Raw genomic sequence first — 27,816 nt, 5'->3', positions numbered from 1 at the left:
AGCACAGGCAGGGGAGGGGCAGAGAGAGAAAATCCGGAGCAGGCTCCAGGCTCTGAACTGTCAGCACAGAGACCAATATGGGGCTCCAACTCAGGAATGGCAAGATCATGACCTGAGCCAATATCAGACACTTAACCAACTGAGCCACCTAGGCGCCCTTCACAGTCTGCTTTTAACCACTCTGGTGAGTATAGAGTGATGGCCCACTCTAATTTCAATTTGCATTTCCCTAATTACTAATGAAGTTAACCCTCTTTTCATGTGTTTAAGAATTGGGAGATCTTCGTTTAGGAAGTGACTTGCCCATTTTTCTACTGGGCTGTCCATTTTTTTCTCAATGATTTGTAGAAGTTGTTTCTAAATTCTGGGTATAAGTTCTTTATTGGATATATGTATTACAAATATTTTCACCTATTCCCCAGCTTGCCTGCTCACTCCCCTTATGGATTCTTTAGATGAACAGAAGTTCTTACCAATATTTTCCATTTTGTGTACTATTCAATAAATCTTTGACTGTCCCTAGGTAATGAAGATATTTTACTTTGCTTTCTTCTAGAAATTTTATTATTTCAGCTTTCACATTTAGGTGTAAGACACAGCTTGGTTAATGTTTGCATATGGGATGACATGATTAAGATCCATTTTGTCCATATGAAGATCCAATTGGCCCAGCATTATTCACCAAACTGGCCATCGTTTCTCCACTGCACTCTGTTGTCACTTTTGTCACAAACCACACGTGTGAGCCTGATTATGGATTCTCTACTCAGTTCCATGGTCTGCCCAGCATTGTGCCAATACCATATTAACATAACACATATTGATCTAGTCGTCCAAATTTGCTTTTTCTTAGATTGCCCAGAATTTCCAAATAAATTTTAGAATTGGCTTATCAACTTCTCTTTTTAAGAAATCTGCTAGAATTGTGACTGGGATTATACTAAAGCTGTAAATTTATTTTCAGAGCAATGACATACCCTCCATTTTATTTAAATCTTTAATTGTTCGCAATGTTTTAGCTTGCAAAAAGTTATCATGTATCAGTGTTGGATTTTGTCAAATATTTTTTCTCTTTATTTGAATGTGGTTAAATTACATTTATTTTCTAATGTTAGCCAAAGTTTACATTCCTAGAATAAGTCCAAATTGGTCACGGTTTAGTATCCTTCTCAGACTGTTAGATTTGATTTACCAATACATCATTTTGCATCTTTTCTGTGGGACTATGGCCTGTAATTTTCTTGTAATGTCCTTATCAAGCTTTAGTAACAAGGTTATGCTGGCCTCATAAAAGCAGCCAGGGAGTGTTCCCTCTTTTTCTTTTTTTTTTTTTTTTAATGTTTGTAATATTTCCCTTATAAAGCCATGTAGGCTCAGAAATTTTGCTTTGGAAAGGATTTTAACTCCAAATGTCATTTCTTTAATAGATACAGGAGTATTCAGCTTTTATCATGTCTTAGATAAGGTGTTTTATTAAAAAGTGCCCATTTCGGGGTGCCTGGGTGGCTCAGTTGGTTGAGTGGCCAACTCTTGATTGAGGCTCAGGTCATGATCCCAGGGTCATGGGATAGAGACACATGTCAACCCCTGCTTGGAATTCTTTCTCTTCCTCTGCCCCTCTCCCCTGCTTGTGCATGCGCACTCATGCACACGTATGTGTGCACGCTCTGTGTGTGTGTGTACATATATATAAATAATAAAACATTTTTAAGGCCCATTTCATCTGAATTTTCAGCCATTACCAAAACTATTCACAAAAACATCTTAAAATCTTTTACATGTCTGTGGAATATACAGTGATAACACCTTTTTCTTCTCTGGCACTGGTAATATCATACACCATTAAGGTTCATACCCACTCTCAAAAAAAAAACCAAAAAACAAAAAACAACAACAACAAAACCTCCCCTGGGGGTGCCTGGGTGGCTCAGTCGGTTGGGCGTGAGTCACTCACATCTTATGGTTTGTGAGTTTGGAGCCCCGCATCGGGCTCTGTGCTGACAGCTCAGAGCCTGGAGCATGCTTCGGATTCTATGTCTACCTCTCTCTCTCTCTGCCCCTCCCCTGTTCATGCTCTCTAAGATGAATAAACTTAAAAAAAAAATTTTTTTTTAAATAACCTCTCCTGTACTATGTGACACACATCCACTATCACAAGAATATTCTCCAGCAGCATTATCCATAGAAGAGGCAGAGCAAGTGGAGTATGTAAACAATCCGGCAATTCCCTCTCAACAGCTTTTATCACCAGAAACAACCGCACCTGAGTAAAAGGAGACACTAACTGAAAGTTAATAGGTATTTATAATGCTCTAGGGTGGCCAGCAAGCACTCAGAAGAAAAACACCAAGTAGGGTTTGTAACCTAGGATACCCACCCCCAAGGTGGCCATAGGGAAAATTCAGGGGACCATGAACCTATAATTCTCTCATACATCTTTATTTTCATGAACCTCTAACTGAAATGCAGGATTTCATTTACTATACACGTGGACAACAAACTATACTAATAAGAGCAGTTCTGGCAACTTCGTCACCAGTAAAAGTCAGATACCTTCATACCATAGTGCACCTGCTGCAAATACCTCAAAATATCATTTAGTGCACCTCCAGTCCACCTGAAGGACTCGGTTGAATGTCCAGCTTCAGCTCAGATCATGATCTAGCAGTTTGAGTTCAAGACTCACATCAGGCTCTGTGCTGACCGCTCGGAGCCTTCAGCCTGCTTTGGATTCTGTGTCTCCCTCTCTCTCTGTCCTCCCCCCTTCAAAAATGGATTAAACATTTAAAAAAAATTTTTTTTTCTAGGGGAGCCTGGGTGGCTCAGTCGGTCAAGCATCCGACTTTGGCTCAGGGCATAATCTCATGGTTTGCGAGTTTGAGCCCTGCGTGGGGCTCTATGCTGACAGCTCAGAGCCTGAAGCCCACTTTGGATTCTGTGTCTCCCTTTCTCTCTGCTTCTCCCCTGCTCACACTCTGCCTCTCTCTCCTTCAAAAATAAACAAACATTCAAAAAATAATTTGAAAATTGGCTTCTCCAGGGGTGCCTGGGGGGCCCAATGGGTTAAACATCTGACTCTTGGTTTCAGCTCAGGTCATGATTCATGAGTTTGAGCCCTGCATCAGGCTCAGCACTGACAGCACAGAGCCTGCCTGGGATTGTCTCCCTCTCTCTCAAAAAAATAAACATTTTTTTTTTTTTAAATTGGCTTCCCCTAACTCCAAAAGGGTCCATGGCAACCCTCCCCCACAAAAAAAGGGGGGAAAATCTACAAGGAATCAAGGATTTCACCCTAAGTTAGGAAACTCTAGTGCAACAATTAAGGAGCACCTCACCTTAGCCAGGCCCTGAGCTGCAAGCAGGAAACACACTGATAAGTACCACCTAGGCTGGCTAGTTCCTGATGTTACCAGAGTTCCCACAAACATCTAGCCTCCCACAATAATAACTGCTCTCTCCAGAGACTTGGCCTTCACCTCAAATTAGTCTATCTAACCTGCTTCCCAAGGAGGGAGCAAAATAAGCAGTAGATACAGTACAGGCTTTGATCTAGAAAAGGGAGTGTAAAACTCGGCCCTGAAATTTACCAGTTTGTGCCACTGGCATCTCCTCCGAATCTTTTCTTCTGCTGTGAAAAGGGATAACACCATCTATCCTCCCCAGTGGTTTTAAGGTTTCAAAATAATGGGTTTAAAGCACCTGACAAGCGCATCGTCATTGTTAATATTAGTTGAATCGTTCAGGTCAGAACTGACCGTCCCTATCCTCTACTAATTACAGGGACTGCCACAGAGAAAAGTGAGAATTATTACAGGAAAGATGGAGCATTACGAATGGAAGAAAAAAAAAACTGTACTTATAAAAACCACCACCTCCTCAGTGAAGCCCTTCTTCTCATGTTCCCATCGCACTTAATCAAGTAAGTACTTGTTAGCACCTAAGTGCCTAGCTCTGCGAATGAATGAGGAATACAACATAGAAATACTGAGTCTCATTTCCATAAAATGCAAACCACCGAGGACGCCAACTTCTAGTTGGCCCTGATCCAAGAGCCAGGAACCAAGGAAGCAGCACATTTCTTAACACCAAGGCCACCCCAGTACCTGGCCTGCCCACTTTGGTGAGAACTGCGGAGAGGAGGGTCTTTCTAAGCAAAGACCGGTGCCCCGGGAGGCTAGACTTCGAAGAGGGAAACTGAGTCTGAAGAATAGAAAGCAAAATAAATCTCTAACTTTGGGGTGCGGGGGTTGGGCACTGGAGCCGCAGCAGTAGGGCAGGCGCACGTCTAACACCGCCGAGGAGACCAGCGGGAACCGGGGACCAAGCCCGGGGAGAAGCCGTTGGCGGGGACGTGCGCGGAGTCGGCGCGGCCTGCGGGAGCCCCGCCACCGCGCCCGGAGGCCGGCCTGGCACGGGCCGCAGGGCCCGCCGCCTTTGTCTCCACCGCGCGACAGGGAGCCTCCTCTGCCCCGCCCCCGGGCGCGGAAGCAGGAACCCGAGTAGGAAACGGAAAGCTCCTGGAGCATTTGTTTCTCAAGGGAGTACGCCGAAGCACGAAAGTCAACACCTAACCTCCCCAGGACCCGCTGCGGTCCCCGGCTACCAACCTCCGGGCTGTCCCGGGCAGCGGCGGCGTTCACGCGCGCCACGAGTCCCCAACAACCCTCTCGGCACTTCCGAGTCCCGGCGGCTGCGGCGGCGGCCCACTTCCCGGGAAGCCGCCCTCTTCCCCGGGAGCGGCGGTTGGAGGAGCTGCCCGGCGCACGTGCTCGGAGAGCGCGCCCCCGCCGCCGCGCCCGCGCGCCCTCGGCTCCTGGCGGCCCGGCTCGGACACGCGCGGCGCTCCGGGAACGGGGACGGCCCGCCTCTCGTCTCGGGGTGTGCGGGGCTCCGACGGAGGGGGACCCCCGAACTCCCGGCTCGCCCGCGCGGGGAGGGCCCGGGTTCCTGTGCTGAGCGGCGCGCTGGCCTGTCCCCTAACCGTTTGCTAGTTGCAGGCTAGCACTTTCGGAGCGGAAGTCACCTGAAACTCCAGGTGGGCTCTAAATCCAGCCCAGTGATCCCCACGGGCGAGAGGAGGTGGCTTGGTGGAGTGGAAAGAGGGCGGCCTTTGCGGCCCGGCTGCTTGACCCTCTTGCCGGGTGAACTCAGCCCCTGTGAGCTTCCCAGCCCTCCTCCGTCTAGCGGAAATAAGCTCCCCTGCTTTCCTGGAGAATAAGTAAAGACCGAATGGGATGAACGGTATCACCTGTAAAGCAATTTACGAAGATAATCACCACTGCAAAACTGTATGCCAGTGATTTAGAATGGGCTATAAAAACTAGAAGCGACTTCTGAGCGCTGTTACCCAGAAGACGCCAAGTCTGCCAGAGTTGCACAGATTTACCTGAGCAAGAGAATCACCTGGACTCTTGTTAAAATCAGAGGCTTCTGGATCCCTCTTCGAACCAATGGAATCAGACTCCCCAGGGAAGGGGTGTCTCAGGTGGCTCTATGTAAATGTGGATAACTCTGCCTTAGGCAGCAGGGAAACACAGAGACTCTAACTAATCTAGCAGTCATTGAAATAGTCCAGGAGGTTATCTTTCTGATTGCAAAATTCTCTGAGAAACTAGAGTATAAACTCTCTCAGAACAGGAACTATCCTCTCTTTCAGCTCCCACCATCCCTGTTCCCAACGGCTAATATATGATGGTGTTAGGTAAGGAGGTGTTCATATTCTAGCCCCAAGTAGAAGTGCCAGATGTATCAAATAAAAACACAGGCTGCCCAATTAAAATTGAATTTCAGATGAACAGCCAATACTTCTGTAGAATCAGTATGGCCCATGCAACATTTGGGATATACTTACACTTTAAAAAGTATTCGTTGTTCATCTGAAATTCAGTTTAATTGGGCATTTTATCTGGGAACCCACACCCTCACAGAAGAGAGTGATAGAGTAACAGCTCAGGTAGTGGCAGACTCAGGGACAGGAATGAGATTCCTACCTTATTTCTAAATGACATTAGCAGACAATAATGTAGGTTCCCTGTCATTTACACTTAACCCCTTGCTACACAACATATTCACCTGAAATAAAATAAATAAATAAATAAATAAATAAAGGCAGATGTAATCCTAGGTAAATTAGAAACATCAGTCAAAAATAGTCAAAAAGTAAAGGGAAGCAATAGACTAGGAAAAGTATTTGCAGGCACTATGATACAGAGTGTTAGTATTATATATGGATTAAATAGGAACTCATTTGAAGTCAATTGCAGATGAGCAAGTCACAGAAATAAAGAATCCATTAAAAAAAATAGTTGGGATATACAATTAGGAAACAACTATATTGCAAAAAGCTTCAAGAAATGCAAAGTAAAATAAGAACACATTTTCACATACCAACTTGGCAAAAATTAATAAATGACATTAAAGACTGGCAAAGGTGCTGTGGGATAGCACTCACACACAACTTTTTAGGTAGGTAATGAATTTGGTAATATCAAAACCCTTCAAATGTATCAAAACTCCTAATGTTTAAACTTTTTGAATTCTGTTTATGGGAATAAATCCAAAGGAAATTATACATAATGTAGAAAAATGCTCTTTGTGAACAAAGATTTTAGTTTTAATTTCTATCATTCAATTTATTTAATCACAAGGAAAATATATGATAATGTATCTGAATTTTCCAAAACTAAAGAAGTAGAAATTAAACTAAAATCTATGCACTCTTCAATCTACTAGATACACAGGTTTTTAAAATAATGGTTACTGTTCATGTATAATATGACCAGACTATATATTTTTTTAAAGCTGTGTGTGGAAAAAAGACTGGAAATGACTAGAAAGGAAATAAGGTTAAATTTGGGTGGTGGGACTTGCTTTATTTTTAATTTTTCCACATTTTTTATTAAACACAAATTAATTTTATAATAGAAGATTAATGTGTTACCCCTGAAAAAAACAAACAAAAAACTTTTCTTACCATAAAGTTAGTCTTATGGACTCTAGAATCTCACTTTTACATAATCATATACTGAATGTTGAGGCTGTCTAAATATTAAAATCTCCTTAAAACATTTTCCCTAAAGATAAACACCTTAACAAACTCTGCATGTTATCTGTTAACCTAGGGACTATCCTTAGCCAATTGCTAGTCCTGTGCTGAATTTCTCAACTTAGTCAATCACATAAGTGTATGCAAATTAAAGTGCCATAAATATTTCATAAAATTCAGCAAGTCATATGAGGCCTTGGGTTTTTCTCCCCTTGAATTACGTTCTGAAAAGGGACAAGCTTAATAGCATTGACCTTTTTATTTTTTATTTTTTTGGTAGTAAAATACACACATAACATTTACCATCTTAACCATTTGTAAGGGTACAGTTCAGTAGTGTTAAATTCATTCACGATGTCATGCAATTCTAGACTCTTGCAACTCTGTACCCATTAAACAGTAACTCTCTGCTACCCTCAGCTCCTGGCAGCCCCCATTCAACTTTCTGTCTCTGAATTTGACTTCTCTAGGTACCTCATACACATCAACCATACAGCATTTGTCCTTTTGTGAGTGGCTTATTTCACTTTGTATAATGCCCTTAAGACTTAGCCTTGCAGCATGTGTCAGAATTTCCTTCCCTTTCAGGCTGAATAATGTTCCACTGTATGTATATACATTTTTATCCATTTATCTGTAGGTGGACACTTGGGTCCTTTCTACCTTATGGCTGTTATGAATCATGCTTCTATGAACATGGGGATACAAATATCTCTTCTCTGAGACTCTGCTTCCAATTCTTTTGGGTATATACCCAGAAGCAGAATTGCTGGATCACATAGTAATTCTATTTTTAATTTTTTGTGGAATCACCATATTATTTTCTATAGCAGGGGCACCATTTTACATTCCCACCAAGAGTGCACAAGGATTCCAATTTCTCCACCTCCTCACCAATGCTGTTATTTGCGGCTTTGTTTGTTTTTTGATAGTAGCCATCCTAATAGGTGTGAGGTAATATCTCATTGTAGTTTTAACTTGCATTTCTCTAATAATTAGTGAGGTTGACCATCTTTTCGTGTGCTTATTGACCATTACATGTCTTCTTTGGAGAAATGTCTATCCAAGTCTTTTGCTTGTTTCTTAATCAAATTATTTGTCTTTTTGTTGTTGAGCTGCAGTTCTTTCCATTATTTGGGATATTAACCCCTTATCAGATACACGATTTACCGCTATTTTCTCCTTTTCCATGGGTTGCCCCTTCACTCTGTAGCCTGAGTCCTTGGATGCACAGAAGATTTTAGTTTTGATGAAGTCCAGTTTATGTAGTTTTTCCCTTTGCTTGCCTGGGCTTTTGGTGTCATATCCAAGAAATCATTGCTCAATCTACTGTCATGAAGCTTTTCTCCTACATTTTCTTCTTTTTTTATTTTTTAAATTTTTTTTTTAACATTTATTTATTTTTGAGACAGAGAGAGACAGAGCATGAACGGGGGAGGGTCAGAGAGAGGGAGACACAGAATCGGAAACAGGCTCCAGGCTCTGAGCTGTCAGCACAGAGCCAGACGCGGGGCTCGAACTCACGGACCGCGAGATCATGACCTGAGCCGAAGTCGGCCGCTTAACCGACTGAGCCACCCAGGCGCCCCCCCTACGTTTTCTTCTAAGAGTTTTATAGTTTTAGTTCTTAAGTTTTGGTGATGGATCCATTTTGAGTTAATTTTTGTATATGGTGTAAGGTAAAGGTCCAAATTTATTCTTTTGCATGTGAATATCTTTTGCATGCAGTTTTCTCAACACCATTTGTTGAAAAGCACAGACATCTTTTAAAGGCCAGGGTTTAGAGTGAGGGGTATTGTCTGGGACTTAACACCAGGAGAAAAGTTGGGGTTATTTAGAGGGGGGGAGAAAAACGGGGAGGATTTTCTTCCCTTCTCTCCAATACTTCACACATACGCGGAAATGAGGCTTTCAAAGATCTGCGCCAGCCTTTGAGCAAAAGTATGAGAGTTCTGGGGCTCCCTGACTTGGAGCTGAAGCAGCCACTCCCAGGGCCAGAAAGCCAGAGCTGCCTTCCCTTGGAAGGCTTTTGTGAAGCCAGAGAGAATCCTCCCTGGAGTTGAGAAGCAAACTGAGGCTAAAATAAATTGACCAAAATTAATGAAAATTGAAGTTTGAAAAGGGAAACTAATCTGTATTTCTTTAAGAACAAATGTATCAAAATTAGTATGTAAATGTGGGTAATTAACGGTCAGTCACTTTTTATGCCATTATTTTAATCCCAAATTGTCAATCAGGCCTGCACTGGGTGTGTTTTCTCTCTGATCCTATCCAGACAGGCAGCCACTGTCCACACTGCAGGGCTGGTACTTAGGAAAGATTAGCCAGGCCAACTCTTCTTTGTGAATTCAGCGATGACTTAGCCATAGAAATAATATCCCTTAAACAGGGGCACAAATAGTTGTTAAGACTTAATTGATAAAGGCTGAAAGATAAAGGACAGAATTTCTAATTATGAAGTTCCAGGCACAGGCATTCATGTGGAGCTATTGAGAAGCATTAAGGGCTTTCCCAACCCTCACCACAGGGCACAGAGGGTTCCACCCATAAGGATGTTGGCGCTGGTTTATGGTGATCCCCACTAGTCAACATCAAACAAGCATTTCTTTGTCCAGCCTCTACTTTACACACAGCACGAAACTAAATGCTAGGGGACTTTTGTTGGTTGTTTCTGTTTTTGTTTTTAATGAAAAAAAACAAAAAAGACTTGCCTTGCAGGAAGTTGCAGCCTAGCTGGGAACTCACCAAGTATACACAAAACAACTAGTAAATAAGAAGCGCATCTGAAATAATACAGTTCATACTACCCACATATGCTCAAGAATGCAGTCATATCAATAGCCTGCACAATGCAGAGCACTGTTCAATGTCATCTTATCCGAGAACACTTCCCTGACCACCCTGGTAAAATTAACCCCTGCCCAGATACTTTCTATTTCATTGCATTATTCTTTTATATTCTTTTATATTCTTTTATATTCTCCTAGAACACTCAGGAGAGTCCACTCTCTGAACTTGTCTTGTTTCTTTTTTTAACATATTTATTATCTAACTCGGCATTATTCAGAGTACTTGCAAGACATAATACATTAGTAGATTGTAAAATAAAGCTATGGGTCCCACCAGACTTAATTTTTTTTTAACAAAATCCAATAGAGGAGAATAGAGAATCAAATATGATAGGAAAGGGTAGATAATAGATAATATGAGAACACACCACTGGATTTTAATAAAGGATTGTGAACTTTGGGGGCACCTGGGTGGTTCAGTTGGTTAAGCATCTGACTTTTGATTTTGGCTCAGGTCATGAGCTCAGGGTAGTGAGATCGAGCCCTACATTGGGCTCTGCCGTACGCATGGAGCTTGCTTACAATTCTCTCTCCCTCTCTCTCTCTCTCTCTCTCCCTCTCTTTCTGACCCTCCCCTGCTTGCTCTTTCTCTCTCTCTAAAAATAAACAAAAACAAAAAAAGAATTGTGAACTTTGTCAGAAATACTGCATCCAATTGCTCTGAACAGAATTAGGAGAGATAATGGAAGGCTGTGACAAATATCAGCTAACACAGGAAAACTCTATCTTCTAACAAAATCTCATTTGATTATCTAGTATATGATGTGAATGTGACCATCACCATTACAGGACAGTTAACAGAATTTATATTTTATAGTAACATTAATCAGACTTCATTGTAAAGCATTTTTTTTTCTGAAAAGACATTACCAAGTAATATATGCATCAGGTTTGCATCAAATATATATTTTATGAAATTAGCATGAACTTCTCTTTCACGGGATTTCTCCTTACTTTTAAAAAAGGATGATGAAGTGAAAATTAGAGGGATGCCCAAGTTCAACCTCCAGATATCTATACCTGTAATGAGTGACAATGTTGAGGTGCATGCTTATAAAAAAAAAAAAAAGAAGATACAAGACTATAAAGTCTTCAGAATGTCTTTTTAGGGGTGCCTGGCTGGCTCAGTCAAGGAACATACGACTCTTTTTTTTTTTATGTTTATTTTTGAGAGAGACAGAATGTGAGCAGGGAGGGGCAGAGAGAGAGGGAGACACAGAATCGAAGCAGGCTCCAGGCTCTGAGCTGTCAGTACAGAGCCTGACATGGGGCTTGAACCCATGAATCATGAGATCATGACCTGAGCCAAAGTTAGACACTCAACTGACAGCCACCCAGGTGCCCCAGCGAGTCTTGATCTCGGGATTGTGGGTTCGAGCCCCATGTTGGGTATAGAGATCACTTTAAAAAAAAATCTTTAAAAAATATTTTTAATAAAAAAAATTAAATGTTTTTTCATTGTGTAAAATCCAACAAAAGTGACAAACCCCAGTACATTATGTTGTAATGACCCCTTCAAAACTAACAGGACACTGAGAAACAGCACACGACTTGTCAACAAGCCCCACAAACACTTTTTGGACGAAAAATTATTGGCACAATTTCTTAGTAGTTCTACAGACTGTTAATGAGATTTAGTTGCATATGGTTCAACAAAAGAAAAATGGCTCATACAGATGTTTAAAAATTACTCCTGTAATATAACTAGATATGATACATGTGATTTATAATGTGAAGTTGGCTAATAAAATTTACAACTCTTTGGTATAATACGATTTCTAGTTAAATCTGTGTGGAACCGTAGAAACGTCTAAAGCCATGCTTCTCAGGGTGCCTAGGTGTCTCAGTCAGTTAAGCATCTGACTCTTGATTTCAGTTCAGGTCATGATCCCAGGGTTGTGGGATTGAACTCCGAATTAGGCACTGAGTGTGGAGCCTACTTAAGATTCTCTCTCCCCCTCCCTCTGTCCCTCCCCTGTCTCAAAAAAAAAAAAAAAAAAAAAAGATTTAAAGCCATGCTTTTCACGTGGTTAAAATCCAATATAGAGCTTGTGATCCATCCTGGAAAAGAGTACAGATGCTGTGAGTTATTCAACATTTCTAGTTTCTGCAAGATGACAAGGGATGTTGTATGTTTAAATTTAACCTGACACACACTGGATCAGATATATTTACAAAACTGGAAAAAAATGACTCATTGGTCAATATCTATTAAACTGGAAAAATAGTAAAGGAATTATGAGTGACAGAGCCAGCAGATATGGCTAGAAAGCATAACAGAGCGATTAAAATCTTGTTAAAAGCTACTAAAAACACTTGTGCTTTGAAATCAGCATCAATAGGAATTAAACTTGGCATCTCTAGAAATAGTTGTGCTGAATTTCATGGAAGCATTAGAAAAACCATGGCGAAGTTTATTAAATTCATTAAAGAGAGCTCATTGAACAAAACATTGATGTGCTTTGCTCAGATTGGCGCAAACCAGACACTCATGCTGAAGTTCATTGATTGTCCTAAGGGGACCTAACAGGAAGTCTTAGGCAGAGTGAATAAACTCAGAAATGACAATAACATTTTTCTAGTTAAAAAGCAATCTTGTTTGGCAAACAATCTCATTTTTGAAGACATGTTTGGGATTTTGAATTAGTATATTTAACTGATGATATTGATATTTTAAATGAACTCCCATTTATAACTTTAGGGAGAAAACAATGTAATTTAGCAAGTCAAACATACCCAAGATTCCAAAAGACATTTTGTTATGGCAAGTAAGACTTAAAAGCTATCACCTTAGCTCCTAATTGTTCCCAATACTGCTGCAGCACATTGAAGAAGAAATTATCAATAAAGACAGGGACTGAAATAAAGTTAAGGATACTGTTATATTTTACCCCTCAGTTTCAAATTTGTGATCATGATTTTCCAGAAAAGAAATTATAAAATTAGGGCACATTTTTTCAGATGAAAGAAGAACATTTTCCCTTTGAAACTCATTGACCCAAACTTGGTGCCCCAAAGGGGCCAGTGAATTATTGCTGCTTTATTCTTCATTTGCACTAAAAAATGATCACAAGACATTAAGTGCATCCTGACTTTAGAGTAAGATTACAGAAGAGTTTCCATTGCTAGGTAAAAAGAATTCATCACTATTATTACCACTGACAATAAACAAATGTATGAGCCAGGATCTTCAACCTTTAAAACTTATTAATACAAAGGACAGACATAGGCTCATGAGTTTATGCACAAAGTATTTGTCTTTGTCCTAAGGAATAAACTTAGAAGAAAACAAGCACACCTGGAGCATTAAATAAAATCTTGCCTAACTCTTGATTTGTATTGCTTATTTGGGAACTTTTTCTATGCTGCATTCAAGGATTGATAACAATATTTTATGTTTTTAGCTTTTGATATGTAATAAGAGTAAGTATTGTTCCACCACACTTACCATTCTGTTGTGTGGGGGGCGCCTGGGTGGCTCAGTCGGTTAAGCGATTCTGTTGTGTGGGGCAGGGGAGGGAGAGAAAGCATGTACTTCATTGTTGTGCAAAAAGTATTTCTTACTGGGAGGTGTGATTTAATGTTTTTTTTAATGTTTATTTATTTTTGAGAGAGGGAGACAGAGCACAAGCTGGGAAAGACTGGGAAAGAGCAGAGAGAGGGATACACAGAATCAAAAGTAGGCTCCAGGCTCTGAGCTGTCAGCACGGAGCCTGATACAGGGCTTGAACTCATGAACCGCGAGATCATGACCTGAGCCAAAGTCGGACGCTTAACAAACTGAACCACCCAGGCACCGCTCAGAGGTGTGATTTAAAAGAAGGTTGAGGGGCTCCAGGGTGGCTCAGTCGGTTAAGCATCTGACTCTTGACTTCAGCTTAGGTCACGATCTCACAGTTTGTGAGTTCAAGCCCTGCAATGGGCTCTACACTGACAATGAGGGGCCTGCTGGAATTCTCTCTCTCCTCTCTCTGCTCCTCTTTCTCTCTCTCTCTTTCTCTCAAAATAAATAAATAAACTTTAAAAATAATAATAATAATAAAATAAAAGAAGGTTGAAAAGCACCAGTCAATGTCTGCCCTCCCCTGAAACCAGCCCCTCTAGAATATAAACTCCAGAAGGGCGAGAGTTTGATCTGTCCTGTTCACCACTAGTAGCATGTAGTATAGTGCTTAGTATATATTTAATAAATATGTGCTTGCTGGATACACAAACTAACCAAATTGGGAAAAATAATAGTTTGTAATTGCCTTTTGTTTGCATTACCCAAGCATCTTTCTTCCTTTTATAGATACGTGTTTTAGAAAAAAAAAAAAAAAAAAGGAGAAATTACTACAGTCATTTCTGTTAAGGGTCTGTAGGCTGCCAAGAACTAGGAAGGACTCCCAGTCCCTTCTAGTTTGGGAAAAGATTGTGGATGACCTTGAGTTTTAGGGCTTAGGGAGCCCTGGATGGGAAATGACTGAGAGCTGCAGAAGGGATCACGTGCAGGCCTAACACAGTTTACAATAAAACCATTACTTTTCAAACTGAGTAGAAAGCAGCCATGCTTTGACGAGGCAGTTGAGCCCTTTTAGAGCTGAAAGATACAGTCTAGTCCCCCACCCTCATTTCATAGATGAAGCACAAAGAAAGAAACAGACATGAGAAATGGTCTTCAGGTGTGCAGGGAAGGGACAGATTCATTTTTGTTTCCTTTTTATAAAATGGGGATAATATTTGTGCCATATCATAGACATACTATAATGATCAACTGAAATAATAAATGCAAAAGACCAAGCACAGTACCTGACCCATAATATACACTGAGTCACTATTAGCTATGATTATTACTATTGCCAAAAGAACATATAATGCTTGGAAATGTTCAGTGAGGTTTTATTTCCTTGTGCTTCCTTACACTATTTCCTCTAGCACTCTGTCATATTCTATACACATTGTTCTCAGACTGAGAGTGGAAAAGCTGAAAATAAAAAGTCTGTTGAATGTCTGAATGGATTTATTTTAAACTCATAGTAGAGACAACATCTTGAAAGACAGGACTTTCTTTTATTCTGAAAGCTGTGCATTTTGAGAAAGAACAAAAATGTGTGTGGAACTGTTTCCTGAGTTTTGGTTTGGGACCCCGCGCCCACCCCATGAGCCAAACCCCAGGGGAAGGGAACAATAGAAACCTACTATTAGGGCAGTGTTTTTCAAATTGTGGGTTGAGACTTACTCTTGGACCATAAAATGCATTTATTTGTTGGGTTAAAACCAGCATTAAAAGAAAAGAAATGGAATGGAATAGAAAATACCAGAGTATACTGCAAGGAGTAATGCTAAGTATTATTTCATGAAGCTGTTGTTTCATCTGTGTTGTGTGCATGTACTTAGCCATGATGTAAACTGTGTTCCCTATTGTAGTCACAGCCAATGAAATTTGTATATCACCAGGGATGCTATAGCAGAGGGCACGTGCATCACTCCTCTCAGAATGTCCCAGGGAGAACAACAGCTCCTCAGAGAATTGCCATGTCCAGAATACTGTTGGAAGAGCAAAGTAGTCATGGTCTAAGGTGGCTGCCAGAGCCCCAGGCACCTTGGCAAAGTGGGGAAAGGTCTAGAAGGTTACTGTGGCCGCCAAGAAGGATGGATAAGAAGTCCTGAGCCAGCCAAATAGAACTGAAAAGGGGCGCCCGGGTGGCTCAGTCGGTTAAGCGACCAACTTCGGCTCAGGTCATGATCTCTCAGTTCACCGGTCCCAGCTCTGTGTCAGGCTCTGTCCTGACAGCTCACAGCCTGGAGCCTGTTGCAGATTCTATGTCTCCCTCTCACTCTGCCCCTCCCCGGCTCGCATGCTCTGTCTCTCAAAAAATGAATAAACGTTCAAGAAAAATGTTAAATATAAAAGACATGGCACTATACAATTATGTAGAAAACAGACCTGCCCAGAGAACTAGAAAACAAAGCTTATTTTTGAATCACAATACCCTGAGTTAGTGCCTGTAAACGGATCGAAAAAATCAAACGGAAGCAGCTGAGTTTACCTTGAATTAGGAAAGACTACATTTTCTGCTGCCAAGCCGGCACTGGAGGTTGAGATGCCGGTCTGAGGTCAGTTCTAGGAAAATAAAGTTAACATCTTTGAATACCAGGGGCTGTGACTGTATAAAACATCAAACCTGACACACTATTATTAACGAGGCCTTCAGATTTGGCAGTGAGAAAGTCACAAGCAATCTCTAAAAGAGCAGTTGCGTGGAATGGTTAGGACGCAAGCCAGATGGGAATGTGGGGTAAGGACAGAGTGGTCAGCCTAAACTGCTCTTTGGAGACACTGTTCAAGTGGAGAAACCTTAGGTTTCTCCAGGCAGAATTTGCAGGCACATGAGAAAGGCTCACGCAGAGCTATTTTGGGTAAAGGTAGGAACTAGGGCTAAAGGTAACTTCCAACGTGGTACACGTTGGATACATTTTGTTTTCAGGTGAACACATAAAATTAGCAAAGGAAAGGTGATGTCACGCAATGGTACCACACATTTCAGCACCTGCAAGATGGAGTGTATAAAATTGGGAGAGGTGTCAGTAAAGGTGCGTGTCTGATCACAGCTGATCGCCCAGTGCCATCTCCTTCTTGGGGCCCAGAACTCAGAGATCTATAAATATGCGGGACCCTGTGGGATGGTTCCAGGGTGCCTCCTCCTAGGAGCCTCATTCCATGGTATGGCCCAAACCCCTTGTCACTGAAACCCCATTGCCCAGGGGCTGCTGAGTTTTGCAGACCTTGTTCTCTGGTCACCATTTTGCTGTTCCTTTTCTGTGTCCTCTACCCGTTTCTCTGCCCAAGGGGCAATTCTGTCAAGGACTCCAATGGAGAGTTCAAAACTGAGGCGAGGAATCTCTGGTAAACAAGTCTCTCAAAGGCTGACCTTTCTCAGGAGACAAGGGCTGTGTGTCTGACCCTGGCACTCATCCACTCTCCCCACCCCCACCCTCTAGTCCAAGGCGGCTCTGAGGAGGCAGCCATGACATCACTTCCTTCCTCTGGATCTGGACCGCCAGGCCTCACACGGGCAGCCTTCAGCCACCGAGCCCAGCGGAAGTGGAGCAGCGACAGAGCTGGGCACGCCCTCGTGCCCACCCTCCTTTCTCGCCTGGCTCACCTTCCAGGGCGGGTCGCAGGCGTCTTGAAGAAGTGGGCCGTCTTCAGAGCAGCCGGTGCCTGCAGTTTCCCTTCAGAAGCTACGGGGGCCTGCAGTGACGAAGAGACTCCACTAGGTGGCCGCACAAGACCTTGTTTGTTTGGTGTAGGTGCGGAGGAGCTGGTGGCAAGAGACACTCTTGACAGCCAGCCACTTCTCACTGCGTGTGTGTGTGTGTGTGTGTGTGTACGCGCGCGCGCGTGTTTACGGGGTGCTCACTGGGCAGAACAGAGAGGCAAAAACAGAAGTTTAAGAAAAGCCAGTATCAAAACACCTAAATTTACAAAACAGTTAAGTAATGGGTTATTCACGCCTATTAATTAGAAGGAGCTCAGAGTTAATAAGGAGCAGAATTCCCTTAATACCTTTAATCATTTTTAGATCATCAGTTGTTTGGCGGAGAAAGTGTTAGCCTACTAACATTACTGCCTACTGAGAATGAACCAAGAGTGAGGATGTTGCGTGAGACCTGCACACCTCTAAGAGTCTGATTTGTACATTCCTTTTCATTCATAATCAGAAATTTAATGAGTGTCTACTATTTGCTACAGGATGACTAGGCTCTGAGGACACAGCTGTGAACAAGACTGACAAGACCCCAGTATTCTCACAGTTTAACTTACATTTTGGAAAAATGCATACATGTAATCAAGATTGCGTACGTTTTCTCCAGTTCTGTTATTCTATGGTTCCATGACCGTACTTTTCCCTTGCCTGGCCCTCACATGTAGAAGTATGGGCTAATAAGACACAGTTAACCCACCAAAATTAGATGCGCACATGTTTCCTGGAGGAAGGTTGCGATATAATTTCCAGTACTTGGTCATTATACCATCAGGGGTTCCATGAAGAAACAATGCCGTGGAATTTCCAAGCCTCTCCTCTGTATCCATCACCCACATTTTAAATGATCTGCCAGAGCCAAGACGTACCATCTGAGATGTGGACCATTCCTGGGGCAGAAAGAGCAGTGTGCGTGCTCAAGAACAAAGACTTAAGTACTCAATTGGAAAATAAGCAAGAATACTAAGAAGGCTGTGGAATAACTCAGAATACAAAGGTGTGGCATTTTTAAGCACTGCCAAATGTATTTCTCTAGCCAAGTCAAACATGATACAATGGAAGCTAGCTTCCAGACTCCCTACATGAGAAAGTACAAATCCTAGATTCAGTGTGGAAATCCCCCATGGATTAGGGAGTTGTCTGGCTTGATCTACAAGAGGCCGGGATATGTTTTGCATGCATGTGTGCATGCATGCATGTGTGTGCACAAGCACAGATGAGAGCTAGAGGAAAGACTATTCATGTGGAATCATGGAACAACAGAACCAGAAGAGCTCATTTAATCCATCATTTTAGGGTTGTAGAAATTGGGCCTACAGAAGGGAGGATTGTGCTTGAGACCACAGACATGAGACTATAACCCAGTATCTTGTCTCCCAGTTCTCAACGTGTCTATTTTCTCTGTTCTACAAGTGTTATAGAGGTGTGAGTTGCTTTCATATTTGAATTTACTTGATTTTCCTTGACACTCTGTATTGGTTAAATGGTGGTCTCCCTCCTCTCCAAAGGATATGTCTACCTGGAACCTGTGAATGTGACCTTCTTTGGAAAAAGGGTCTTTGCAGATATAGTTAAGGATCTTGAGATGAAATTTTCCTTAACTAGGGTGGTCCTTGAATCTAATGGCAAGTGTCTTTACAGCTGTTTTAGCAGAGAAGACATATAGAAAACAAAGTGATATGAAGACAAAAGCAGAGATTGGGTGATGCCTCGACAAGCCAAAGAATGCCGAAGATTGCCAGCAGTCACCAGAAGCTAGGAGAGAGGCATGGAAAGGATTTTCTTGTGGAACGTCCAAAAGAAACCAACTTTGCTAACACTTTGATTTTGGACTTCTGACCTCCAGACTTACAAGAGAATAAATTTCTATTGTTTGGAGCAGTTTGTTACAGCAGCTGTAGGAAACTAATCCATGTGTATCTCTCAGTTCCCCCTCATTACCTTTTCTTATCTCTTCCTTACCTTGGAAATGAGTTCTTTTAGCACAAGAACACATCCCAGTTATGAGAGGCCATTGCTGTTGGCAGAAGAAAGATTGCTTAGGGATGGTGCTCTTGGAAGAATCTGAAAATGTCAGACACAGAGGAGCCACTAACAAAAACCAGCCCCAGAACCCCTCACTCCCAACGTGATGGTATTAGGAATTGGGGCCTTTGGGAGGTTTTAGGTTTAGATGAGGTCAAAAGTATAGGGTCCATGATGGGGGTGGTGTCTTTCTGAGAAGAGGAAGAGAACAGAGTTTACACTCACTATCTGTCTTGTGAGGACACAGCAAGAAGGCAGCTCTCTGTATGCCAGAAAAGGAGCTCTCACCAGGACCCAACTATGCTAGCACTCTGGTTTTGGAGTTCCTAGCCTCCAGAACTGTGCAAAATAAATCCCTGCTGTTCAAGCCACCCCATCCGTGGTGTTTTATTAGAGCAGCCTGAGCTGACTGAGATAGATAGACACAGAGATGCTTCAGCCCTCGTGTACAAATACCCATAAGGTCCAGAAACATAAAAGTCAGTGTTCACAGTTGAGTGGCTGGAGAAACAGCAGAGCATCCCATACAGTCTGATGAGCAGAATGAGGAAAGGAAGGAACTTCGATCCTTTGAGAAAATGGCTCAGATCAACCATGAGCATGGAAATGCTAGAGAGAAACAGCAGCCAGTGGTGGTGACCCTGAGCGATTAGGGAGGAGGGATATGAGCTTCCCAGGGGTCCTAGGCAAGCAGCCTCACATTCCACAGAGACACAGACAGACACACAGCCAGGTCCTTGGCATCTGTCCCTATCCTGCCCCTGATTTTCTCACTTGGGATCAGGAGCAGGTCATTTCTTTTCTAGCTCTATGAGGTCTGATTCCAAGTGATGTGGTCACTTAAAACCAGAGTCATGCATTGAAGAGAACGTTCAGGGTCATTCAAAATTTCCTCCCACCCTAGGAAACTGACACTGAAGTCCTTCTAGTCTAATAGGGCTTGCTGCCTTTAGGTTTGCAATGCTCTCTTGCTGCTTTCTTTGGAAAGTCCTTTTATCCCAAGGAAATCTTGCCCCTGGGCTCTGGGATCGGCCAGTACACACTGATAGGGGCAGGATCTCCTGGGGAAACATGTGGGCTAAGTGGTTTCTGTTACTATCTGTCTATGGTCAATCCCCTGGAAATCCCAGGGGCCATGCACTAGGAAGAATAGGGCAGAAACCTGCAACTGGGTAGCACAGGAAAGGCTCAAAGACCTGTGGTACTTATAACCCAGGTTTGTTGCTTCTTATCCATTCACACAAGTCCGCCTCTAGACCTTAGGTGTGAGGGCTAAGTAGGAGACTCTCATTAACTGAAATTAGTCTATGTATCTGGTCTGGGTGTTCACATTAAGACCAAAGCTAGGCTAGACCAGGCAAGGATGCCATGGCCTGACAGTTACCTGTCCCTGACAGTTAGTATATGTGGTAATATCTCCGTTCAGGGGCTCCTGGGTAGCTCAGTTGGTTGAGCATCCTACTTTGGCTCCAGTCAGGTTCATGGTTTGAGCTCCATGTCAGTCTCTGCATTGAAAGCTTAAAGCCCAGGGCGCCTGGGTGGCGCAGTCGGTTAAGCGTCCGACTTCAGCCAGGTCACGATCTCGCGGTCTGTGAGTTTGAGCCCCGCATCGGGCTCTGGGCTGATGGCCTGGAGCCTGTTTCTGATTCTGTGTCTCCCTCTCTTTCTGCCCCTCCCCCGTTCATGCTCTGTGTCTCTCTCTGTCCCAAAAATAAATAAACGTTGAAAAAAAAATTTTTTTAAAAAAAAGAAAGCTTGAAGCCTGGAGCCGGCTTCAGATTCTGTGTCTCCCTCTGTCTCTACCCCTCCCCTCCTTGTTCTCTCTCTCTCTCTCTCTCTCTCTCTCTCTCTCAAAAATAAATAAATAAACATTTAAAAATATATATCTCAGTTCAATTTGTATCATACATAGTCTCAGAGAGACAGGGAAGATCATGGCATTGGCCACGTACAAGTCACCAGAAGAGATCCCTTAGAGTTGGATTGAATCACACAGACATCAAGGAAAATCACAGATATGTGCCACTTTGAGAAACCCAGAATAGGAACTTCTATATAACAGATATACTAGGAAAACAATGATTTTTTCACTTTTTTCCCCTAGGGGTGGGATTTGGGGTGGGTAATGACTTTTTGGGGAAGGGTGGGGAGGGTTATACCTCAAATGAACTTAAAATAGAAGTGGAATGTAAATAATATTAAAGGCCAAATCTATTGCATAATGCCTTCTAGCTTATTTTTCCTTTTCATGTGGTTGTTGGCAAATATCTGGAATGGGAAACAGGATCATCCTTTTGGGAGGCTTTCTCTTTGTGTTTCTCAGTGTTGCAGAAATAAACACACAACTTTAATTTGTTCCCCAAAGAAAGGGATAATAAAAAACAACCACTCAAAACTAGTCAGAATTGCTAGAAGAGCCGGGAAATAGCTTTTGTGGTTGGTTAGTTTGTTTGGTTTTCTTTGTAGCTTTCCGGGAAGTATAATGAAGACAGTAGCTACCCTTTGGGTAGCACATTCATTGCAAGGGCCACAGGACTGATGCATTTGCTGAAGCTATCTCTCCGACTGAGCTCCTGGCACCCCCCCCCCCCCACTTTGGGCTGGGCTCAGAGCTCTTGCTTGAAAAAGTCAATGGTGTCATTCTAAGAAAAGCAGGGCAGCTGCTATGAAACTTGGTTAGAAGTAACATAGTCTAATGAATGCCACCTTGAGCCCAAACTGAGGTTCATACATGTCAGAGAAGGTACCTAAATGACTAGGTGGCATTTGCAGTCAATTTGCAGGTTTGTAGGATGCAGCTGAAAGAGGAGGAAATTTCATGGCCACTGGTGGGGGGAAAATTAAAGGCCAGCATGAGATTTATTCCCTACGTGGCATTTTAGCCTGGTGTTTGAGCCCTATAGAAAAGGTTCTGAGCCAGAGCTATAGGATTGGTCTTCAGGAAGGACTCTCTGTGAGGACTGAAGTTATAGTAACACTCTTATGTCCCTGTGTGGACAGGGGACACTGGATAGAGCTGGAGTCACAGAAAAGGGGATGAACCTGGGGGAAATTTTTTTTAATGTTTTTTATTTTTATTTTTGAGAGAGCAAGAGACAGAGCATGAGCAGGGAAGGGGCAGAGAGAGAGGGAGATAGAATCCAGAACAGGCTCCAGGTTCTGAGCTGTCAGCACAGAGCCCGACGTGGGGCTTGAACCCACAAACTGTGAGATCATGACCTGACCGCAAATTGGATGCTTAACCAACTGAGCTACCCAGGCATCCCCAGTCTGTAGTTTTCAACTGTGCTCTGTAGTAGCCTAAGTTCTGAGATTGGGGGAGTAGCTCACGGCAGGTTCTGGCCTCCAACCACCAACTCAACCAACAGCAGTCACTACCTCATCTATTTTCCCTATGGTAAGAAAGTTTTGTAACTTAACAGAAGGTCTTTATAGTTTAACAGAAAGGTCTTGGACTGCCCTGCTTTAGGGTTCTCTTGACTAAGCTTCTTATGACTTGTACATAATAGATTTTCAACGGATTCTATATTTATATGTATGAACAATCTAGCCAAAAGAGGACTGGAGCTTATAATAACTTTTTATTAATGGATGAGACCAGAGTAAATGATTTGTTTCTAAAATATATTGAAAAGAACAAAGCAATTAAAATATCAAGTGTTGGGAATACTGTTTTATTTCTTTTGCACACACCAGAAATGAACAAGCTCAAATCTTAATGTGAGACATTTATATTGATTCTTATCATTGGAAATAAGCAAGATAGTGAAAAATCATGAATACATTTGTTACTAACTATATTTCAAAGTTATGGCTGGTTGTGTGGGTCTGTTAAACAGTTGTTGGCTAATTTTCCACAGCAAAAAAGAATAATGACCACCTCATAAATTGTGTTTCTGTATGCATTTTGATTAACAGAGATTATTATTGATTTAAAAGGGGGAGTCTGAAAGAATTAAACTCCATTAATAAATACATGCTGTCTGAATGTTAACAGTTTTAAATGTCACTAGCCTAACACTTCATAATACGCAGATCTAACAAGTATTTTCCTCCAGGCAGAAGGTCTCCATGAAAATAGCTTTGAATATAGCAGTACATTGAAGCACAACTAACGACTTGGCTGATTGTTTTTCTCTATGGTGAGTTGATGGGCCATTTGCAAGAACTTACCCATTTGTGTAACTATGTCTGACCAGATGGACCTGCTCCAGGGCAGAGCATTCTTTTGAGGGCCAGTCAAAGCTAGCTAGATCAACAGATTTGAAAATGGCCTACTCGTAAATCTATCAAATCACCTCTGGCTTGAGCTAAGGTTCTGAGCAAATAAAACCATGTGATCTTCTAGAATATTCTCAGGAACTTTACTTGGAAGCCTTTGAAAGGTAGATAAAGTTCTCTGAAAGTCTCCTCGGCTTGATTAGATTTCCTCATTTTGTTTAGAACAGGTCAGAGCTATGAGGAACTATTCTGAAAAGGGGATTAGCATTACCTAGAATTCCAGATCAAAGATAGCTGCATCACAACCTAGGGGTACCGCAGGTAACTTGAATCAGAATATATGGACCAGATGCAGCCTTCCCCGTGCAGCCATAGACCAGTCTGAGACATGTGGCACAACCACCGTCTGTTTCCAAGCAGGCAAAGTGATCCAGCAGGGTCTGATCAAAAGGGGCCAAATGGGAATCCAGTTTCATGAGTTCTTGGCAGCAGCAATGCTCACTGTTAGGGGTACACTGAAATGCTAACAGGAACCAGCCCGCTCCATGTGAGGCGTGAGACTGGGACTAAGCCCAAGTCCTGAGAAACTGAACTGGCAGCGATGGGCTAGGCGGCTGGAACACAGGCTAGGCCTACCTCAATGCCAAAGACCAGGGCAGAAGAGACCACGCAGACAGCCGGGCTAATCATGTGCTTCTATTTTTTGTATTTTACAGCCAACTCCAAGGCTGTGCTCCCAGTGCTCCAACCACAGGCAAAAGGCAGCAGCAGAAGGTCTTTACATCCCTGTCTTAACGGGGGGAAAAAAATGCAACCTCCAGGCAAGGCTCCCTTGGGCTGTAGCCAGTGGGGGGGGGGGTGGGGGGGGCGGGGGGGAAACAGGGCTGGGGATGAGTGCAAAATGTAGTGCCCAGCATCAGGGTGAGGAAGTCCTGAGTTTGAAGTAGCCAAATGCGCAGAACAAGTCACAGATTAGGTGTGCTTCTTGGTAGACCCCCACCAAATTCTGCATCTGTGTCTTGAAAATGTGCTTTTACTGAGAAACAAAGAGTACCTTTTCTCTGGCCAAATGCACGCAGGTGAATTTTGCATTCCGCATAGCTAAACAACAAATCCTTGGAAGAATTTCTGAATCCTTTGGAGAAGTATGAGGAGGTAGTGTGAGCTTTCCCGTGATCCTCCATAAGCGGACCATATCTTTGCTTTTCTGCATTTTCCCAGAGGCTGGGAACCAGGCCCAAAAAATGTTGACAGGAAGGGGTTTTCCAATGTAAAACAAACTCAGGCTCACGTTCAGATGATACAAAATGTAAATGTGCAAAATCGCATCACGGTCTTGCTCTCGTTTTTTTATCAGTCCAGAAAGCAAATATCCAGAAGCCGCTCCAAGTCATGACTTCAAAAGCGAGTATCTTTTGCTATCTGGAGCCAGCTTCCACCATGCCACATAACCCCCTGGAAGATTAGCCAACATCGCTTTCAACTTACCACTTGCAGCTGCTTGGAACTCCACATCAATTCTCTGCAGAGTTGCAGCGCCTAACTGGACAGTGAACACATGAATCTCTGCCAGCACTGGCGTCTACGGCACCATGATTTGCAAACATGTTGAACTGCTATTTTATTCAATAAATGGGACATACAATAGAAAATAGGTTTGGAAGTTACATCAAACTTGTTTATCCTGCTACAGTGGGCTGGGTAAAGCTATCAGGCTTTAGTTACGAAGGAATCTCTGTCGGGAAGGAGTAGGTGGAGTTCTGCCATTCTTTCCTAGCCTAATATTAAGCCCTCAGTGTATACCCAGGCCACACCTCCCCACCCCCACCTCAAGACCTCTTCTCCCAGCACTAACTCTATAGTTTAGGTTAACCAATACTAATTATGCCCTTGTTTCCAAGTCTCGGTGTTATTTGTTTACTTTTTTAATGTTTACTTATTTTTTGAGAGAGAGAGAGACAGAGCGAGAGGGGTAGAGGCAGAGAGAGAGGGAGACACAGCATACGAAGCAGGCTCCAGGCCCTGAGCTGTCAGCGCAGAGCCTGATGCCGGGCTCAAACCCATGGACCGTGAGATCATGACCTGAGCTGAATTTGGACGCTTAACTGACTGAGCCACCTAGACGCCCCTCCAAGTCTCAGTGTTATTAATTGATGCTACTTTTCTATACAAGTTCTAAATATATATATATATATGATTTTTATGTATTAATAAGTCAATATTCAGTGCAAAATATATAATATACATGTGCATGTTTGTACATATGTATGTGTACATACATATTTTATATACATGTAATATATGTATTGTATATACATGTACGTGTGTGTGCGCACATATGTGTGTTTATATATGTATGTATACATGTAAGTTTCCTCCTTGTCAGGGCTGTGTCTTCTCCATCAGCTGGGAGCTCTCCAAGGGCAGATGTTTCCTCCCTCAGTAACAGTTTCCTGGGATGATGCTCTGCCTGTCCCATCAATCAAAAGGCATTCTCTGTCCCAGGACTGGGAACTCCCTGACCATTGTCAGAGAGGACTTAGGAGAGAAGAGACAGTACCTTCTGGATGTGCCCAAATGAAGAGGGGGCAGTGAGCACACAGCAGAGCACACAAGGGGAGGAAGAACCTCAAAGATTTGCCCACATAATAGCTACACTTACTTTGCCAGCTTTTTCTGTCTGAGTGATTGGGTGTGGTCATTATAAGAAGGTGACTATTCCCTCAAGTAAATAGGGTATGCTATTTGGTGGAAAGGAAATTGTAAGAGAAAGTGTCTCATTTCTGCAGTTTGAAAGCAGGTAATCTCTGTAGTCTGGGTGTCTATTTACACTGCTTTCAGCAATAAAGAGTAACATTACCTTAATAACCCGCTCATCTGAGGCAGGGAGGATACTTAAGGCATCAGAGAAAGCAGCATTTACTCTGATGAGCCACTTTCCCCAAACAGCATAAGATCGACATCATTCGCCCAGGAGATTTTTTTTTTTAATTTCTAAAAATATTTCCTGGTTATGACATGTGATTTAAAGCACAGGTACCCTGGGCTTACTTTCTGTGATGGCTAATGACACATGATTCCCACCCCTGTCAGAGAGGGGGAAAGGGGAAAATAGATGGTAGCGCTAGACTTTGAAAGAAGAAAGTTTTACAAGTTAAAAAAAAACCCAACTAAGTAATTACGAGGCAGAAAATGGCTTCGTAATTTGATCTTGATGCTTCCAGAAACACCTCTGGGAGAGAGTGCTCAGTCAATGGGAGAATATCAGTTCTGCTCCCCAGACACGGAAGGGCAGGAAAGTTGCTTTTCTTGCCTTTTTCTCTTCAAAGAGACCTGTGGACATTCTGACCTCAGCACTGCTCTCTTTCAGGCAACAGGAGCATTTATTTCAAAATGGCCTTTTTTTGACACCTGTTCAAAAACTGCCTGATGACAAGCCACACCCACTCCCACAGGGCATTGTTCTTGGTTCCAGCCAGCTTGGAAGCCTGGTCTCAACTTGCACTTTTAAAAGGATCTGAGGACAGATTCAGGGGAAGTTTTGTTTTTTTTGTTTTTTTTTTTTTCCATAGATACGGCTGGAGGCATAAAGTTTTGTGGGTTTTCTTTTCTTTTCTTTTCTTTTTGTCATCAACAACTAGTACTTACAATGCAAACAGATGCCTTTTCTTTGACAGAAAAAGCTCTTCTGGGCATTATGGCAGTGGGGACTGGGGGTATGCACACACAGTGAACTCATTGATTCAGACACAGCAAATCAAAATCTGATCATTTTGGCCTTTGGAAAAAGGGTTAGGCCCTTTTACTGTCTTTAAAACAATTTACTTAAAAAGGTAATTGAAAGGGAGGCAAAATCAGAGAAGGCACGCTCAATCTCTTTAGCATGCTTCTAGGGATTGTAGGATATTGCTAGGATAGAAATACACGTTGTTCAGTACAAAACAGTTTTACGTGTTCATTAACCAAGATCCATAGAACCGTAAAACCGCCTCTGGGAAACCCTATGAAGTTGACACAAGTATGATCATGAAACTAAAAAACGCTTGAAATGGACTCAACAGTCTAAAATGATTTTGTAGGGGCGCCTGGGTGGCGCAGTCGGTTAAGCGTCCAACTTCAGCCAGGTCACAATCTCGCGGTCCGTGAGTTCGAGCCCCGCGTCAGGCTCTGGGCTGATGGCTCAGAGCCTGGAGCATGTTTCCGATTCTGTGTCTCCCTCTCTCTCTGCCCCTCCCCCGTTCGTGCTCTGTCTCTCTCTGTCCCAAAAATAAATAAATGTTGAAAAAAAATTTTTTTATAAAATGATTTTGTAATGCAGGTCGCAGTGAGGTGGGAAGGTATAGGCTGTGGTTTCAGGATTTCTGGGTTCAAATCCTGGCTTACTTACTAAGAAACGTTAGGTAACTGCTCAGAGGCTGAGCTGCCTCAT

The 27,816-nt window shown here is 42.6% G+C and overlaps 1 protein-coding gene across 15 annotated transcripts in view; it reads right to left on the bottom strand.

The window, feature by feature from the left end:
* The window catches only part of HHAT (hedgehog acyltransferase), a 319,323-nt gene extending 302,127 nt beyond the window's left edge, over nt 1-17,196 (bottom strand). For 7 of the 15 annotated variants that reach the window (XM_053208985.1, XM_053208998.1, XM_027074505.2 and 4 more), the window contains exon 1: nt 4,608-4,743. The gene's annotated coding sequence lies outside the window, so the exon portion shown is untranslated. Of the gene's footprint in view, nt 1-4,103; nt 4,123-4,232; nt 4,382-4,607; nt 4,744-5,023; nt 5,152-15,923; nt 15,998-17,039 lie in introns of those variants that run through there. The other 8 variants (XM_053208986.1, XM_053208993.1, XM_053208994.1 and 5 more) reach the window with 7 other exon arrangements.
* Nucleotides 17,197-27,816: the final 10,620 nt, after the last annotated feature.

The sequence above is a fragment of the Acinonyx jubatus genome, chromosome E4 (genome assembly GCF_027475565.1).
Source record: "Acinonyx jubatus isolate Ajub_Pintada_27869175 chromosome E4, VMU_Ajub_asm_v1.0, whole genome shotgun sequence".
NCBI lineage: Eukaryota > Metazoa > Chordata > Mammalia > Carnivora > Felidae > Acinonyx > Acinonyx jubatus.
Note: the sequence above shows the minus strand (reverse complement) of the source record. Positions and strands in the feature narration are given on the sequence as shown.